Source organism: Artemia sp. Qi Xiang Cuo, chromosome 20 (genome assembly GCF_049724085.1).
Source record: "Artemia sp. Qi Xiang Cuo chromosome 20, ASM4972408v1, whole genome shotgun sequence".
Taxonomy (NCBI): domain Eukaryota; kingdom Metazoa; phylum Arthropoda; class Branchiopoda; order Anostraca; family Artemiidae; genus Artemia; species Artemia sp. Qi Xiang Cuo.
This window is the reverse complement of record NC_142813.1, coordinates 51,012,166-51,032,825: the sequence shown is the minus strand read 5'-3', so window position 1 is coordinate 51,032,825 and position 20,660 is coordinate 51,012,166. Positions and strand designations below refer to the sequence as shown.

The 20,660-nt window shown below is 35.0% G+C and overlaps 1 pseudogene; it reads right to left on the bottom strand.

Moving 5' to 3' along the window:
• LOC148940330 (uncharacterized) overlaps positions 1–20,660 on the bottom strand; it is a 72,906-nt pseudogene that overhangs the window by 27,302 nt on the left and 24,944 nt on the right.

The following is a 20,660-nucleotide window of genomic DNA, read 5'->3' as shown; positions in this document are numbered from 1 at the left end:
ATTATTCTGCATATTAGATGGATAGATAAGTGTATTTTAAAGCATAATATACGGCCATGGACACGGTAAATTAACACAAATGGAGGGCACAAATAACATAAGATTTGATTAATCTTCATCATAAAAGACTAAAATGAAACACCACATTAACATAAAAATATTACTTAATACTTGTAAATTCTGCGATTGAAAAAAAAAAACACTTAACACTTGGAAAAAACACTTAAATTAAACATTACATTTACTTTACACTGGATTTTTTTATTTTTTTTTTTAGTTAACAAAATTTCCAGATACCTCGCTATTCTTCTGTAATTTTTTAGTGGCCATATACCCAGAAAGAATCGTTTTCTGACTTCAAACTATCCAAATACTTACACCTCCCCCCCCCCCCTCCTCTATGTGCAAATATATAGCCCAGAGACAAAATTTGGGCTATATATTTGCACATTAGGGGGGGGTGAAGTAGGTACAATTATTCTGCAAGTTATGAAGTAATAACTGTCTTATAACTTCAAACTATCCAAAGCCGTTACCCCCCCCCCCCTTATGGGCAAAAAAATAGCCCAAAATATTTAATTGTCGTATATTATGTCACTTGTGTTTGTCTTGTCTCGTGCTAAGCTGAAAAAACTTAAGAAGAAACCAGTTTTTTTCTAGAATTTTACATAGCTCAAACTTGAGCGAGTTGCCCATAATACACAAGATCCAAAACTCCTTCCCCCACCGGAAATTAAAAAAAAAAACTTAAATAAAATTTTCAAATTTAGAAAGCCTTATTTTCCACGGGGGGAAGGGGGGTATTTACCGGTGGTAAATTATTTTGACAGGTTTAATTCAGAAAAAAAATCCAGCAAAAATTAAATGTAATGTTTCATTTAAGTATTTTTTCCAAGTGTTATGTGGTTTTTTTTTCATTTAAATGTTTTATGATGATCTCTGATCAAAATTTATGTTATTTTTTCATTTCATTAATATTAGTTTACTGTGTTAATGACCGTATATTTGGCTTTAATATAAAATTATGTATCTATCTGTCTGCTATGCAGAATAATTGTAACAAGCAAACTTTACATACAAACCCTTTTTACTCCCCCCCCCCCTAATGTTCAAATCTATAGCCCAAATTTATTTCTAAAGTAACGAAGAGACTAAAGAAAAAACTGGTTTGTTCTCGAATTTTACACAGCGTAAAATTAAGAGAGTGGCTCATAATACACAAGTTCCAAAATTTCCTTCCCCCAATGGAAATTAAAAAAATAAAACTCAAATAAAATTCTAAAATTTGGAAAGCCTAATTTTCCACGGAGGAGGGGGGGGGGGTATTTTCCACGGGGGGGGGGTTAACGCTGGGAACTATTAAATGAGTAACCAAACTTAGGTACGTAGTTTTGCCCCTTAAACCCCCAAAAATAAAGTTTAAGCATTTTTTACCGAGTGAGCAAGACCACCAAAGGCAGTAGAATCCTGTTTTTCATTAGACTTTCATAAGATTCTAGATTCGGTTCCTTGCGTGTTTTCTGGATCTTTACTAAGTACCGAGATAAGTTTAGAGCCTCTCCGAAAAAGATTCTTTCGGACCCTATTTTCAGGTGAACAAATATTTCTTATAGACATAAAATCCAATCAGAAATATTTTCGCCCTTTTTTCTGCCCCATTTTTTTCAGTGGGTGGGGGAGGTTAGTTCTCCCACTCTATTTTTATATTAGGATGCCTTTGTGGTGCCATATTAGGGCGTTAGTTCCCTCACTCTTTTTGTATATTAAGGTGCCTTTGGCCCAGGAAGCTACGGATATAAGTGCCAAGCCATTCTGGAGAAACATTTTTTTAGACCTTTTTTAAACCAGATTTTTGGAGAACCACATTTTTTGTATTACACATTAGGATCCCATTGCCCCAAAGACTTAAGGGTGTAATTTTCATCCCGATTGGGAAAAAGTCGTTTGGATCTTTTTCTATGCTCGTTTTTTGGGTGGACCTGTACCCCCAACAATTTTTGCAGGTCCCTTTGCCCAGGGACTATTGGTTTTAAGCTACACGCCGTTCGGAAAGAAAAGTTTTTGGCACTTTTTCGGGCCTCTTTCCTAGGTGACCCCATATATTTCCAATTTTTCGGTCCTCTTCGCTCAGGGACTTTCTGCCACAAAATTTCAACCCAATCGTACAGATAATTCTTTAGTACATAATATGGGGCCCTTGCCCAAAACCTATTTTTTTGTGCAATAGGGTCCCCTTAGCCAAGAATCATACATGAGTAAGTTTCAAGCCGTTCGGAAACCAAAGTTTTTTTTTAGCTCTTTGTTGGCCTGATTTTTAGATAAGCAATAGTTCCTTCCTTTTTTTTTGCATTTAAGTTGAAAGTGTCCCCATTTGGGACAGCTTCAAGCCAATCGTAAAAACGGTTTTGTGGTGTGTTTTGGACGACCTGTGCCCCGAACCCAGTTTTCTGTACATTAGTTTCCCCTTGGCCCAGGGACTTTCAGTTGTAAGCTTCAGACTAATCAAGGACAAAAAGTTTTTGGTCTATTTCCCTAACATCCTCAATCTTCCAGTAAATAAGAATAATCCTCTTGGCCTAGGAAACAAACCCTGTAAGTGTCAAGCTGAAAGGAAGACCGAGATCAAGCGTTCCCTCCTTTTAGACCACCTATAAATCCACCTTTAAACAATGGAAAATTACATAACTTATGGTCCTGGGCCCCCAGGCAGCTTCAACACAAGTTTTCAGCTATGACAAAAATGTTTTCTATTCAAATTAAACGGCCCTTTTGTTTCAGGAGTCGTTCAGAAAAAAATGGGATAAATATGAAAACTTTGGCGTAAATAGCAAGGTATTGAGGAGGATACAATCCCTCCATATGCGGAATAATTTCTCTTCGTTTTGAGTTTTAATGTTGCTCCTTACTTTCAGTTGAATAAACTTTTTTTTGTCTTATTTCTGATATTTTTTTCAAAATAATGCCGGTAAATCTGTCTCGCCCTTTATGAAAAGTTCCCTCCTTTCACAGGAAACTCCTCCGTAGAAAACTCCTCTCACGAAAAATACACGCGGCTTAAAATTCCTTCCGGACAACTCGATCTTCGCTGAAAATCCCTCCCCCTCCCATCCGTAGAATTTCCTGCAGACGATTCAGCCTGAAAAATTATTCTTACCATACTCTCATTTGAAGAACAAACTTTAAGATCTAATCGTTTTTCTGATCACTCCGGAAATCCCCCCTTCACTGGAATTTTTTTCTCGGAAGTCAAAACACGCTGAAAATATCCCCCAGACAATTACCCTGGAATATATTCCCATGCAAAATTGAGTTGGCAAAGAGAAAGTAAGACAAATAAAAAGAATTTCATATAGGAATTCCGTCAAATCCCCCCGGTGTAAAATTTCCCTTGAACGCTCAGCCCTGGAAATTTTATTCCCATGGAAAATTATCCCCGTGGAAACCCACCCTAAGCAAAAAAAAAACAAGCAAAAAATGTCAGTATACTTCCCACTAACAAAAACTATACATAAACCCTGGGCCAATTTTATATCTTAAATACTTAGCCCGCTGGCCCTGGGGGGGGGGTCAGGTTATCTTCAAAGAAATATTTTTGCGGAGCAAAACGGCTCAATAAAATTTAAAAAATTGTATTAAACAATTTATGGGGAAAAATAGGTGTGATAGGGGTGCTAGTTGCCTTCCAGTCTTTTTGATCACTTGAAAAGAACACCAGAACTTTTAATTCCAGTCCAAATAAGCCTTTTCCCGATGTTCTAGGACAATTGGTTCAATATGATCACTCCTGGAAAAAAAAGTAAATACGCATCCGTGATCTTTCTTCTGGCAAACAATACAAATTCAATTTTTTTTGCAGATAGCTCGAAACCTCAACAGTAGGGTTCTCTGATAAGCTGAATCTGAGGGTGTGGCTTACAAGAAAATTCTTGATTTTTAGGGTTTTTCCCCCTTTTCGAAAATCAGTTAAACTATCTCATGCTGGTAGCCTTTTATATGTAAAATTGAGCTTTATGAATATTAAATTTTTGGAATCAGCATAATAAATCAATTCTTTTAAATATATCTATCGAATTCAAAATTCTGCTTTTAATAGTTTTGGTTACTATTGAGCCGTGTCGCTCCTTACTTACAGTTCATGACCGCGAACTGTTTAATCAGTATAATTTTCAAAGCCACTTTTACTACCTGCTGGTGAAAATACTAAGGACCTTTTACAATGCAATATCACTGCTCATAATAATAATAATCACTTACTCCAGCCCCAAGCTGCTTGAGGCAAACACAGCTACGCACGCTCCTCCCCTTCTGAATCCATTTAAGGCATACCTCTTTACACTCTCCCAAAAAGTTCCTATTTCCCTTAAATTCTTCCTTACAACTTCCACCAACCTCATTCGGGGAGGACCTGCTTTTCGTTTGGCCCTAGAGGGTTGGCGGAAAAGAACGATCGGTACTTGTCTAGAATCCGGCTAGCACGAGAGAATTGTATTGCGAAGATCAGATAGGCATTAGCCGGAAATTCATATGAGACGCTGTATAAACAAAGGGTTTCTCACTCCGGGAAAAATATTTAAACTTTAGTTTTTTGGGGTTTGGGGGGACTAAAAGTAACTAGGTTGGGTTCGGTTTGGTTAGGGTAGTTTACGTATTTAATGTATGCTATGCTTTACACCCACCCACCTAATGTGCAAATATATAGCAAAAATTGGTGTCTGAATTGTTATATTTTCATCTAATTTTGTTTTATTTCATTAAAATTAACGAATATTCACTTCTTGCGTGCTTACCGGATTTTAGACAAGTGCCGAACAATCTTTGGAAATCAACCGACAGTACTGTCTGTATTTTTTTCTTTTTGTGTTTCTTTTCTTGTTTGGTTGTTTGTTTTCGCTCTTTCTTTAAGCGGATAGCTTTTTCTGTAAACTTTCAATAGCTGTTGCTAGAAATTACGATATCTGATTATTCATTTGTAGCTCGAGTTTATAAGATGTGTTTGGGGAAAAGGTGAGTTTGATAGGGTGGGTCGTTGTCCTCCAGTCACTTTCTACTATTAAAAAGGACCATAGCTCTTTAAATTTACAATCGAATAATTATTTTTTGTAGTTTCTACGACAAAGCTTTGTGTAAAACCCTTATATGACCCCAGGTCATAACTTACCACACTTGCCCTGGGGGCTGTGGGGGGGAGTGTCCTCCTCAAAAACATAATTTCAATCTGAAAATCAATTATGTAGAACAAAATAGCTATTTCAAAATTTTGAGATAGTTATTTTATAAAATTTTGAGAAAAATTTTTCTTGGCATACTCTCATTTGAAAAACAAACTTTAAGATCTAATCATTATTTTATCACTCCGTCTTTTCGTCTTTTGATGTCAAATGTACAATATCGCGCGTGTATTATAGATAACATTAAATAAAAAAAACAAGTTTTTTTTTAACCGAAAGTAGGCCAAGGAACGACGTTAAAACTTAAAACGAACAGAAATTATTCAGTATATGAAAGGGGCTGTCCCCTCCTCAACACCTCGCTCTTTACACTAAAAATTTCATTTAAAAAAAATAGAGTTGTGAGAAAGTCAAACTTTAGCGTAAAGAGCGAGGCGTTGAGGTGGGTTCAGCCCCTTTCATATAAGGAATAATTTTTGTTCATTTTAAGTTTTAACGTCGTTCCTTACTTTAAGTTAAAAAAAACTTTTTTTTAAAATTTAATTTTTGAACATTTTTGAATTAATGCAGGTTTTGATTTTTGCTCACCGTATATATGTATATATATACTAGGAAATAGATGTATACAGGAATTTTGGGGGCGGCGACACTTACGTATTATAGCGACCACACTGTTTTTCTTGATCTGTAATGAAACCGGATTACTGTGTCAACTCGGAGATGATCAGCTTAACTTGAGCGAGATAAACAGTATCTAAGCAGTTAAATTTTAATTAAGAATTTAACGTATAGAGGTGTTTAGGACAGGTTAGTTAGGTTCTGTAATATAATGAGTTCTGGGAGGGCTACTTTCTATAATTCTCTGTTGTAATTTCCATAATTTTTTTATTAGAATATTACATTTTCATAATATTTTGGTATATTTCATTTAGATTAACCTAACTTTACTTCTTTGGTGTTGTACTCTATAATACATAAATGCTGGGGTGGCCCAATAATAATGACAAAAAAAATTTATTTTATAATTTGATTAAAAAATTCTAAGAAGCACCATATATCCTAGTCTATGAGGGGATTCTGATCCAATATGCCATTTTTAACTGATCCCTGCAGTAACACAGTGATTTTTTAAATACACACACAAATTTTTAATACACTCAATTTTCAGTATAGCAAAAAAATCAAATTTATAATTTGAATAAGAATTACTTCGCGAAAATATTAGATAATTCAAAGGGTCTAGGTTCCCTTCCTACGCAGTGGCGCAATTTTGTCAAAATTCTGTGGGGGGGGGGGAGTTTGAGCTAATTTTGCCAAATCACTAAAAACCACTGTTAAAAATTAAAAAATGAGCAATTTGGTACCATAAAGGTACTATACAGTACTATAAAAGTACTATTAAAGTTGCTTTATAGTACTATAAAGGTAAATATAAACTAAAAAAAACTGATTTTTTTCTGTTGATGCTTGAACTATGCAGGTTTATCTTACTTTTGATAAGATTTTGAAGAAACTAAATTTCAGCTTTGGGGGACTGGGGAGAGGGGCAAACGAGGTCCATGAGTGACAATTAGCATATTCAGTAGCTTTTCAACTATATTAATGAAACATTTATTGATTAAAATATATTTAAGATTTAATGTATATTTCGAATATAACATGTATATCAAATATAAATAAGATTTTCTCTGGATGTCTTAATTAAATGAGATATAACCAATTAATCTAGCCACGAACATGGTTTTATGTATCTGAATCTTTTATGGTGTTATTTGCCTGAATATAGAACAAAAATACGGCCTATTCGTCAAACTGATCAGATGAGTAGAGATGACATGGCGCTGACGCAAGTTAATCTAAAACGACTGGGAATTAGATGATGGGTCATAAAACATAATTATAAAACAAATAAAAAACGGATCTAATTTGCCTAGAAAAAGATTGAGATGACTAAGACGCGTTCTGAGGAAGAAGGATGATTTTTGATAAAATAAATGAAGAACACTTTTCTCAGCCACAATTTTAATTTCTTTTCCTGATATTCGCCCGAAGATGAAATACTTGACTTTGCTGAAAAGGTGTAAGAAGCATGTTTTATGAGAACAGTAAATTAGGTATCCTCAGATACTAGGGCTTATCTTTTTTATTTACATGTATAATTCTGCATCAGCACAGTTATAGCACATTTAACAGCACAATTGGAATTTTGTTTGAATGGGGAAAGTGGGCTTGAACCTCAAAAAAAGTAATTTTAGGCCAAAATTGTTTGGCTCTCCATTTTCCAAGATATGAATATAGAAATGCAAGGGGAGGGGCGAAGGTCACTTTCAAATCCCCCTTCCTTCCCATTCTGAGTAATGATAACGCCCATATTATTGCAGGCAATATTTTTTTGTGCGACATAAACGACTACGTGTGCATTTTGGCAGTAATAAAAGTGTGTGGTAAAATCTGGAAAGTATGAAACAACTATTTCCTCCAATATATCTTGCCATATTTACTAACCCGGCACATCTAAAAACCAATATAGTAAAAAAAAACTTCCTTAAGTACTTAGCTAGCTCCTTAGCCCGTAAAATTTTTTGTAAGTGCCCAATCTGTGACTGCGCCATATTCCCCAGCCTTGTTTTTATTCCTCTGACTCTGAACTACAAGAACTTCCTTGTTCATAAATACCATGTACCTACGAATTTTAACATCTTACACAGAGCCTTATGGAGCTTCTCATAATCACATTCAGTGCCGGATCCAGCGGGGTGAGCACCTTCCTAAAATAGTATAAAGTAGTGTAATTTAATTAGTTAGCGCAAGTGTGTTTTAATTAAACTTGCTCCAACCACACGTTTATCGGCTCAACATCTTTTGTGCCCCCCCCCTAAAAAAAATCCTGGATCCGCCCCTGATCACATTACTACGAACTGACATATTGTAGCCATCTTTTCAACATGGTAACTAAAAAGCTTATCTTCGCCTCAAGGTTGCAACCTAAACAGTTCCATTCAATTTTGAATTGGATTTTTCTTTAATGTAAAATATTGTGAAAAAAATTTATGATGAATTTTCAAAAAGTGTCCCCCCTATGTTCTATGGTCTGATCTACTTCCTATCTTGGAAATCTGAATAACTGTAAAAATACCCGTTCCACTGACTAGGCCACTTGGCGAGTTGAGTCAAATGTGGATGCCATAACTGGCAAGAAGCTAGTGCGTCTCCATTTGTACGTCGGAGGGAGTGTTCCCTCTAGTCCTGGGGCTCATCTGCCTCTTATTCTCTATATGCAACTCCAAACCTCTTCAGAACTGACAGTTTACCAGATATTTTAGTCTGGTTCTCACCGAAGTATGCAACACATTTCAGACTGAGTAATTGGGGTGGGTAAAACTATCTTCCTTATACGCTATTAAACAAAAACATTTTTTTCCAACTAGAAGTGAGGAACAACATTAAAACTTAAAACGAACCGAAACGATTCCGTATATAAATGGGCCGACCCCTCCTAAACACCCCTCTCTTCACGCTAAAGCTTTATTTCGAACTTTTGATAAAGTTTCTGATTCTAATAAGAAGCTTTTTTAGGGACAAAAGGTCAAACTTTAGTGTGAAGAGCGGATTATAGAGAGAGTAAGCCCACTCAGTACTCTGCAGGTCCCCTATTGTACGGAGTAACCTTGTTAAACGAACTGTAATTGTACATATTGCATTTATTTATTTATCAGTAAATTTTCCTCGAAAATTACACAATAATTTTTTAATGAAAGTCAATATACTACCATTTTCTAACGTAGGGAAATGATTTGGATAGGCCCACGACTTCGAGAAAGTTTGTTTATTAAAATGAAAAAATGTTTAAGAAGTTTGTTTTCTCAGCTGCACGTGTGATTAATTCAATTATTTGCTATGAAAAACTGCTGCAAAGTCAAAAAGCCGAAATTCTTGCGTAAGGGGGACAGACTTTGTGGTGAGGAATTTAATGAATAAATTTATTGACGCCGTGGGAGCCCTGTATTGACGTCATCCGCAGTGCGGTTCTGCGTCGTGTGACGTCACATTATTTTGCAAAAAAGGTATAATACTGAACGACATTACAAATACGTGGAATAGTTATAATAAATGCTACTGGAGATTAAATTCTGTATTAAAAAGATATATTGTAATTTTAATTGAATGTTGATAATACAGAACTTTTCATTAATCACAAAATTAACAGAAAAAAGTTTCAGCTATATGAAAACACATTTAAGGCTGAGTTATTTGGATGGGGCTAATAGAGTTTAATAAATCTTTTTCTTCAAAGGTCACTAACATTTTATTGATTTTGTTCATCAATAATTAGAGTCGCTAGTCCTATCAAAGCCATTACTAGGTTTTGGGTTCCCCTCGATCAAATTAATCATCCCCCCCCGCCGAAGCCAAACATAAGAACAAAAGCAGAATCAAACAGACAAATTTGATCAACGTGGGCAACCCCCTGGCGTGGCACCCTCCCCAAGCTTTCACTACAGGTAAATCTCACCATGTGGCCCCCCCTTGTTTGAACGACTCTGAGTCCTATTCATTATTTTGCGTTCGCTACTGCAGTACCAAAATAGCAGCATAAAAGCTTCAGATATATAAAATCAATGTTATGGCTGGGCTCATGGATCTTAGAAGGTTATCGTACTCTGTTATATTAAAGAGTTTCTGGAATGAGATAATATTACGTCCTGGCTTATGGTCCAATGGGATCAGGTTATAAAAGATGACTCTAAATCTTTGGGAAGAACTAAAGGATTTAAACAAAGTAATACTGAGTAAGAATACAAAGGTATTGTTGGCTTAAATGGCTTATGAACGTTATTTTTGTTGACAGGAAAGATAATTTCTATAATACTTTATACGCAATGAAACCAGGGCCGTGGCTTTCTATTGGGCAGGGGACAACTTCCCCCTCCAGACCCAAGTTTTCACCCTCCTAGACCTCATTCCCCCCAAGCTGACCTTTAGTTTCTGCAAAAATCTTGTCAAAACTAAGATAAGGCTGCATAATTCAAGTATCCAGAGAAACAGGTCAGTTTTCTTTAGTATAATTTTGACATTATGGTAATATATGGCTCTTTTTTCATTTTTCACTTTCACTTTCATTTGATTTATAAAAATTGGCTCCAAATTGACACCTCGCCCGACGTATTTTTGTCGAAAATTCGCCACTGATTTAAACAGGCATTTTATGATGGACAAAAAAATGAATTTTTTTTTTGGTCTTGCACTAGCAGCTCAGAATGGTAGCAAGTCACCTGACACCAAAACAGCACCTCATGCTCATGCTCTAAACCAATCTATTAAAAGCTTCCGTCTTCACACCCGTCCAAGAAGTTTTATTTTCCCTCAAAGCCTATCTTACGGCCTCCTTCCACCCCAATCGGGAATGACCTTCTTTCTGTTTGACCCTAGATGGTTGACCGGAAAGTAAAATCTTTTACAATATGTCATCCTTCTTCTTCAAAACACGTCTTAGTCATCTCAATCTTTTTCTAGGCAAATTAGATCCGTTTTTTATTTGCTTTTTAATTCCGTTTTGTGGCCCGTAATCTAATTACCAGTCGTTTGATATTAACTTGCGTCAGCGCCATGTCATCTCTACTCCACTTATCAGTTTGACGAATATGCCGTATTTTTTTTCTAGAGTCAGGCAAATAACACCATAAAAAATTCAGATACATATAGCCACGTTCGTTGCTATATTAATTGGTTATATCTCATTTAATTAATACAACTGAGAAAATCTTAATTATATCCGATATACATGTTATATTTGAAATATACATTAAATCTGAAATATATTTTAATTAATAAATGTTTAATTTATATAAGTTTTATTCCCATGTAAAAGAGATATTTGGATTCGAATATTATTTTAAACTAGGATTACTGGGGGAGACATTGAGGACTTGGTTTCGGATTCGAGCGAATTGCCTACCACTAAAAAATAGAAAAAGAGTATTTGAAAGAAATAGGGTGGCCCCAGATGCAAATGCGGATTACTCTTGCCCCAGATGTAACCTAGGTATTGAGGATGTCGCCCATATTCTCAACGAATGCCAGCAACTTTCTATGTTAAGGGAAAAGTATTTTGAGGTTGGTAACTTGGAGTGCCTAGGGATCATGAAAATGACTGTAAAAAGGACAATCAGGTAGATATGTGAATTTGTAAATGAAACGTTACTCAGTGAGTGAAACTGGATATTTATGTAACTTTTCTTGTGGAGTGTAATTAAGAATACTTTTCTGTATGGCCCGTTTTTTGGCTTATAATAAAATAATTAATATAGTTGAAAAGTTACTGAATATGCTAATTGTCACTCATGTACCTCGTTTGCCCCTCTACCCAGTCCCCAGTCCCCCAAAGCTAAAATTTGGTTTCTTCGAAATCTTGTCAAAAGTAAAATAAATCTGCATAGTTCAAGCAGTCACCAGAGATAAATCAGTTTTTTTTGGTTTATATGTACCTTTATAGTACTATACAGCAACTTTATTAGTATTTTTATAGTACTGTATAGTGCCTTAATGGTACCACATTGCTCATTTTTTAATTTTTAACAGTGATTTTCACGTGATTTGGCAAAATTAGCTCCAACTCCCCCCCCCCACATAATTTTGACAAAAGTGCACCACTGCGTAGGAAGGGAACCTAGACCCCTTGAATTATCTAATATTTTCGCAAAGTAATTCTTATTCAAATTATAAATTTTATTTTTTTGCTATACTGAAAATTGATTGTATTAAAAATTTGTCTGTGTATTTAAGTAAGCATTGTGTTACTACAGGGTTCAGTTAAAAATGGAATATTGGATCAGAATCCCCTCATAGACTAGGATATATGGTGCTTCTTAGAATTTCTTATTCAAATTATAAGATAAATTTTTTTGTCATTATTATTGGGCCACCCCAGCATTTATATATTATAGCGTACAACAGCAAAGAAGTGTTAGGTTAATCATTATGAAATATACCAAAACATAATGAAAATATAATACTCTAATAAAAAACTTATGAAAACTACAACAAAGAATTATCGAAAGTAGGCCAACCAGAACTCATTATATTAAATAACCTAACCAACCTGACCTAAACACCCCTATATATTAAATACATAATTAAAATTTACCTGCTTAGATACCGTTTATCTCGCTCAAGTTAAGCTGATTATCTCCGAGTTGACACAGTAATCCGGTTTCATTACAGATCAAGAACAACAGTGTGGTCGCTATAACACGTAAGTGCCGCCGCCCCCAAAATTCCTGTATACATCTATTTCCTGGTCCACCATAAAGTGCCCAAGACGGTACTTGTATGAAAAACCCACTACCGAAGATTGTTCTAATATATTTTTCTGATGCTCAATCCTAATGAAATACACCTAAGTATGATAAAAATATGATGCTTTTGTAAACCTCTGCATACCTCTTTGTTTATATGCCTTTTATATTGGCTAATGTAACGGTTTACATAAATTCTCAAAGATAGTCAATAGCATTAGTGTCGGTATATGGTCTTTATTTAATAACGTGAGAATACAGTTACAGTGAATATAAGGTAGCAGGAGAACAAACAACTAAGACAAAGGCGAAATATGGACTGACTTTAAAATTGTGAACTTGGCCCCAACTCACTATAGTCAGAATTCCTAGATATTACCTATCTCACGACTAACTTTAGTCCCAAAAGCCCCCCTCCCCTTGACTAAGCTCTCATTGACACATACATGGTCAAATCTCTAAGAAATGAGACACCAGGAAAAGCCTTCTCGAATTTATTCCAAACACTCGAATTTATATTCCAACTATTTTACACGTTAGAAACAAATTTGCAAATTAGGGAGTGGGGGTAAATTATAGCGGATCTGCATGCCTAATGTTTTAGGTATAATTATTTTGCACATTATGTAGCAAGAATTACTTTCTAACTTCACAATGCTCAAATACTTTACCTCCCCCCTCCCCTAATGTACAGATATATAGCCTAAAATTATATATATTTTCTATCTATTCTGTCACTTCTGTCTTGTCTTGCGCTAAGCTGAAAGAAACTAGCGAAAAAACCGGTTCTGCAATACGTCAATGAATGAACAACTTGAGCGGTTGGGAGTTTATCTTTCAAAAAGTACCCCTAATTCTACTCTTTATTGACTGTCCACTATGGCCAGAACTACCAATTCCATATAGTTGATCATTATGACAAATAGGCTATATTTTTGTTCTTTAATCAGGCAGATAACAGCATAAAAATGTCAGATATATAAAAACGAATTTATGGCTGGGTTCATGGATCCTATAAAGGAATCGTAACCTGCCAACTGCCACAATAAAGAGCTTCCGAAACAAAATTTATGCTGTGGTTGACGTGTAAATGCTAATAGCCCTGGCTAGCCAGGCAATCGTAGGCCCTCCAACAGTCACTGATAATTGTTGTCCCTGGCAGGATTCGGTTTTTGATAATTCCCAACAAATTGGCACTACTTCTATCCGGCACAGAAGCCGTGAATGAATTAACAGTTCCTTACTCCATTCAACCAAACACCCAAGCATCCGTAACAATCCGACCACGATTAAATTTAAACTTCCCAAATTTGGCTTCATCTATCTCAACAATGACTCCTTCTCCTCCCAAAGGAGCGGAGTTTGAATGACATATGTACATACAAACCTCTCTGTAGAACTGGCTCCAATCCGCAAAGTTTTTTTTTTTTACAACAAATAACATTTTTGATCATAAAATTCTCCCTTGGAGGCGGTATTTGAACCCAAATCATCAAAAAACAGAAATGTTCTAGCAGAGAAAGGTGTCAACCAGCCATCCATGCTTTGTCATAGACTGATTTTGAAAAATTACATTTTACCTCAGAATGTTTTCGGCCACCTCAGATAGGTCTAAGCCTATACTTCTGACAACAAAACGAATTTGTATATTTTATGCAAATCTGGACACAGTTATCACAATTCCTGCTTCTCAATAACAAGCTATGGTTATAATACAACTCTTAAGACTGCCTCAACAATAGAAAATTGAATCATTCGGCTTGTTTAGTCCCAGGTAGCATAAATTTATCTTTGGCATAAACCGTAATGCTTTCTAGTCGGCACTGATGTTTGTTCAAAAAAAAAAGAAACAAATGAAAGATTACATTTACTTTATACAAGGATGTTCTTTTTTTTTTTTTTTTTTTAGTTAACAACATTTCCAGATACCGCGCTGTTATTATTTAATTTTTTATTGGCCCTATTACCTAGAAATAATTATTTTCTGACTTCAAACTGTCGAAATACTTTACCCCTCGGGGAAAATACCCCCCCACGGAAAAGAAGGCTAGAACTTTACAAAATTTTGAGTTTGGAACGAAGGGGGATTTCAAAAACTTCTTCCCATAATATAATTTGGTCTCTAAAGTCGATTCTTATGTTTGTAGCGCTCTATGTCTTAGCGCTTTACAAATATTTAAAAAGCTTCTAAAGTAGAATTTTGGAAAATTTTGATTTTGGGGGGAAGGGGGATTTCAAAAGTATCTCCCCATGACATAACTTGTCCTCTCAAGTCGATTCTGAGGTTTGTAGCGCTCTATCTATTAGTGCTTTAGAAATATTTAAAAAGCTTCTAAAGTCCCTTTAACATTCATCCATTTAAACTTGTTTACTATATAACTGACCTGCTTAGGAAACCCGTTTGTGATGTCACAACTTTGCTTATCATAGCATGCAAATGCCATGGGGTTGAAATCCAAATTGTTTTTAGAGGACAAATTATGTTATGAGAAGAAGTTTTTATTTTTATAGGTCCATGCGCTCATAAAGTTTCTGTTGAGTTTATTGAAACACTAGCATGGACTTTGTGTAGTTACGGACTCTCCATAAAATGTTTAAAAGTGCAAAGATGCACCTTAGCCAGGGGGGAAGCTGTGCTTGGGGTGGATTTCTAAGGGGAGAATTTTCCTTTGGGAGGGAAATTTCAGATGAGTGAATATTCTGGGGGAAATGTTACACTGGGGGGTATTGACAGAATTACTATATGAAACTCTTTTTAATTGTTTTACATTCTCTTTGCCAAATTTTTTGTTTGGAGTTGTTCTGGAGATTTTTTTCTGTGCGTTTTGTTCTTTGGGAAATAATTTCCATGGAAGGGGGTATCTCTGGAGTGGCCAGGACACCAGTATAAAGATTAAAGTATTATTCCATTTAAAATATCCCAAGGAGAATTTTTCAAGGTGAATTGTTATCAAAAGATTTTACAGAGAGGGGGGATTTTCAGCCAGGAAAGAACTGTCGGGCGGGAATGGGAGGGGGGAGGTGCACTTTACGTTGGATAAAATTTCCACGGAGGAGTTCCGTGAGGGGGAGGGGTATATTTCATGGAGGGTGAGCCAGATTTAGCCATTTTTTTAGGAAATTTTTGAGTTTGGGGGGAAGGAGGATTTTTTTAGGAAATTTTTGAGTTTGGGGAGAAGGGGGATTTTAAAAACCTCTTCCCGTGATATAACGTGTCCTCTAAAGTCGATTATAATGTTTTTAGCACTCTATGTCTTAGCGGATTAGAAATATTTAAAAAGCTCCTAAAGTAGAATTTTAGAAAATTTTGAGTTTGGGGGGAAGGGGAATTTCAAAAAACATCTTCCCATAACATAATGTATCCTCTATAGTCGAGTCTGATATTTGTAGCTCTCTATTTACTAGTGTTTCAGAAATATTTAAAAATCTTCTGAAGTATATTTTTTGAGAATTTTGAGTTTGGGGGGAAGGGGGATTTTAAAAAACTCTTCCCTTGATACGAATTTTCCTCTAAAGTAAAATCTGAATTTTGTAGTTCTCTATATTCTAGCGCTATGGCAATATTTTAAAATCTTTTAAAGTAAAATTTTGGAAATTTTTTAGTTTGGTGGGACGGGTGATTTTTAAATCCTCTTCTCGTGATATAACGTGTCCTCTAATGTTGATTCTAATGTTTTTAGAAATCTATCTATAAGTGCTTTAGAAATATTTAAAAAGCTTCTAAAGTAAAACTTTGGAAAATTTTGAGTTTGGGGGGAAGGGGGATTTCAAAAACATCTTCCCATGACACAAATTGACTTCTAAAGTAGATTCTGATGTTTGTAGCGTTCTATGTCTAAGCGCTTTAGAAATATTTAAAAAAGCATCTGAAGTAGAATTTTGGAAAATTTTGAGTTTGGGGGGAAGGGGGATTTCAAAAATATCTTCCCATGACATGAATTGACCTCTAAAGTTGATTCTGATGTTTGTAGCGTTCTATGTCTTAGCGCTTTAGAAATATTTAAACAAGTTTCTAAAGTAAGAATTTTGGAAATTTTTGATTTTGGGGGGAAGGGGGATTTCAAAAACATCTTCCCATGACATAAATTGTCTTCTAAATTTGATTTTGATATTTGTAACGCTCTATGTCTTAGCGCTTTAGAAATATTTAAAAAAGCATCTGAAGTAGAATTTTGGAAAATTTTGAGTTTGGGGGGAAGGGGGATTTCAAAAACATCTTCCCATGACATTAATTGTCATCTAAAGTAGATTCTGATTTTTGTAACGTTCTATGTCTAAGCGCTTTAGAAATATTTAAAAAAGCTTCGGAAGTAGAATTTTGGAAAATTTTGAGTTTGGGGGGAAGGGGGATTTTAATAACCTCTTCCCGTGATATAATGTGTCCTCTGAAGCCAATTCTGATGTTTTTAGCACTCTATGTATTAGTGCTTTAGAAATATTTAAACAGCTTCTGAATTATAATTTCGGAAAATCTTGAGTTTGGGGATAAGGTGGATTTTCAAAATCTCTTCCCCTGTTATAACATGTCTTCTGAAGTCGAGTCTGATGTTTTTAGCACTCTGTCTATTAGTGCTTTAGAAATATTTATAAAGCTTCTAATCAAGAATAAAATTTTGAGTTATGGGGGAAGAGGGATTTCAAAAACATCTTCCCATAAGATCATTTGTCCTCTGAAGTCGATTCTGATATTTGTAGCGTTCTATCTATTAGTGCTTTAGCTTTATTTGAAAAGCTTCTAAAGTAGAATTTTTGAAAATTTTGAGTTTGGGGGGAAGGGGGATTTTAAAAACCTCTTCCCGTGATATAACATGTCCTCTGAATTCGATTCTGAAATTTGTAGTGCTATATCAATTAGTGCTTCAGAAATATTTAAAAAAGCTTCTAAAGTAAAATTTTGTAAATTTTTGAGTTTGGGGGGAAGGAAGATTTTAAAAACGTCTTCCCTTGATATAAAGTGTCCTCTGAAGTCGATTCTGATGTTTTTAGCACTCTATCTATTAGTGCTTTAGAAATATTTAAAAAGCTTCTAAAATAAAGTTTTGGAAAATTTTGAGTTAGGGGGGAAGGGGGATTTCAAAAACATCTTCCCGTAACATAATTTGTCCTCTGAAGTCGATTCTGATATTTGTAGTGCTCTATCTATTAGTGCTTTAGAAATATGTAAAAAGCTTCTAAAGTCAAAATTTTGGAAAATTTTGAGTTTGGGGGGAAGGGGGGTTTTAAAAACCTCTTCCGTGATATAACGTGTCCTCTGAAGTCGATTCTGATGTTTTTAGCACTCTATCTATTACTGCTTTAGAAATATTTAAAAAGCTTCTAAAGTAGAATTTTGGAAAATTTTGAGTTTTGGGGGAAGGGGGGTTTTAAAAACCTCTTCCGGTGATATAACGTGTCCTCTAAAGTAGATTCTTAGGGTTTTAGCACTCTATCTATTAGTGCCTTAGAAATATTTAAAAAGCTTCTAAAGTAGAATTTTAGAAAATTTTGAGTTTGGGGGGAAGGGGGATTTCAAAAACATCTTCCCATGACAGAAATTGTCCTCTAAAGTCGATTCTGCTGTTAGTAGCGTTCTATGTCTTAGCGCTTTAGAAATATTTAAAAAGCTTCTTAAGTAGAGTGTTGTAAAATTTTGATTTTGGGGGAAAGGAGAATTAATAAAACATCTTCCTATAATATGATTTTTCCTTTGAAGTTGATTCTGTAGCACTCTATCTAATTGTCCTTTAGATATATTTAAAAAGCTTCTAAAGTAGAATTTTGGACAATTTTGAGTTTGGGGGAAGGGGGATTTCAATAACCTCTTCCCGTGATATAACATGTCCTCTGAAGTCGATTCTGATGTTCTTAGCACTGTATTTATTAGTGCTTTAGAAATATTTTAAAAGCTTCTAAAGTAAAATTTTGGAAAATTTTGAGTTTGGGGGGATTTTAAAAACCTCTTCCCGTGATATAACATCTCCTCTGAAGTCGATTCTGATATTTTTAGCACTCTATATTTTAGTACTTTAGAAATACTTTATAAGCTTCTACAGTAGAATTTTAGAAAATATTTAGTTTGGGTGGAAGAGGGATTTCAAAAACATCTTCCCATGACATAATTTGTCCTCTATAAACGATTAGGTTATTTTTACTGGTCGCTCTTGTCAAATCCTTTCCTTAATTAATACAGTTTAAATGGTCTTATCAACACAGAGGTGTTTGGCATGTGCCTGCTACCCTCAAGGGTAAGGGTTTCTGATAAGCAAAGCTCTGACGTCACAACAAACCTGGTTTTATTATACCATAAGAATAGTCAGCAAGCATAGGAAATTAAATGGTTTAGGTTTGAAATAGGATTTTGGAATATATTTTCATGAACAATGTTAAAAGCTGAAGTTGTGTAACGTAAGCAGTGATTTATAATTATGATAGTAATATAAGATGAAATATGAGTTAAAACAACTAGTAATGCGCAGTAATTTACCATTATATAGAGGGGGGAGGAGTGGAGCTAAGTACTTCAAAGTACCTTCCCAGGACATATCTTAGCATGTACATCCATCCCTGAAAGTTTCATTTTCCTAACCCAACCCCTTTCCATGATAGCCAAAAGTAACTTAAGTAGAATTTTACCAACTTCCTTCATGAAAAGATCCTCCCATATAACCCCTGACCCACCCCCAGCCCCAACTACCAGAAAAAATTCCCCCTGAAAACGTCTGTATACTTCCCAATAACCAATACTATATGTTAACATTGGGTAAAGTTCATAAATTTCAGCCCTCCCCCCGGGGGCTTCAAGGGATTAAGTCATCCTAAAAGACATAGTTATAATATTTTCGACCATGCTGAACAAAATGGCTGTCTCTAAATTTTGATCCGGTGATTTTGGGAAAAAAATGAGCGTGGGAGGGGGCCTAGTTCCCCTCCATTTATTTTGGTCACTGATAAAGGGCACTAGAAATTTTAATTTCCGTTACAATGAGCCCTCCCGCGATATTCTAGGACTACTGGGTCATCCGATCACCACTGGGAAAAAAAACAGCAAAAAAACAAATAAACACGCATCCGTGATCTCTCTTCTGGCAAAAAATGCAAAATTCCACATTTTTGTAGATAGGAACTTGAAACCTCTACAATAGGGTTCTCTGATACGCTGAATATGATGGTGTGATTTTCATTAAGGTTCTATAACTTTTAGGGGGTCTTTCCCCCTTTTTTTGAAAATCAGCCAAATTTTCTCAGGCGCGTAACTTTTGATGGGTAAGATTAGACTTAATGAAACTTATATTTTTGAAATCAGAATTAAAATTTGATTCTTTTGATGCATATATTGGTATCAAAATTCCGTTTTTTAGAGTTTTGGTTACCATTTAGCCGGGTCACTCCTTACTTACAGTTTGTTACCACGAACGGTTTTATTTATTTGATCATATCAATTTATGTTCATATTAAGTTTGAATTTTTATGTGACTTTATTTCGGGTCATTTCAGATTATATTACGGCTCTTAACTTTTCGCTGAAAAGCTTATTGGAAAATGTGTTTTTTTCCAATTTTGATATAATTATTAATTGAAATTTATATTCGTTTTATATTTCATTTATTTGAACATAGCCATTTGTGTTCATATTAAGTTTGACTTTTTATATGATTTTATTTCGGGCAGTTTCTGGTTATAGTATGGATCTTTGCGTTTCGTTGAAAAAACTATTGGAACAGGTTTTTTTTTGTTACTTTCTACTTGCATTAATTGAAAGAGTTTCATTGAGGGTTAATTGTCGAAGTGTTGGTAGAGTTTTCCACTGCTGGATTTGTGAGTTGTTTTTTTTCGATTTAGGTTCCCATGCTATCATTTACGTTCAGTTGTTTTGTAGCTTTCAAACGAATTAGCTAGGAAGAATACTAAACTTTGTCTTACTACGAATCGATACAGTCGAATTTTTTCTTCTAAAATTCGTTATTTTTCTTTAATTTTGTCTTGACCCGGTCTTATTGACTGTTGGATCAATATCAGTTAAGTTGACCGAAGAAAAATCATGTCTGTCCCATTTTGGGGTTTGGCAAATCAATGCACAACAACTGACTTTTTCAAAAATTAATTAAAAAATCTTTTTCCAAAAAATAAGTTTTTCCAAAAAAAAAGAAGTAAAGAACTCCATTAAACCAAAAATGAACAAAAATACAGTCAAATAATCTACCAAGCATACAAATACCAC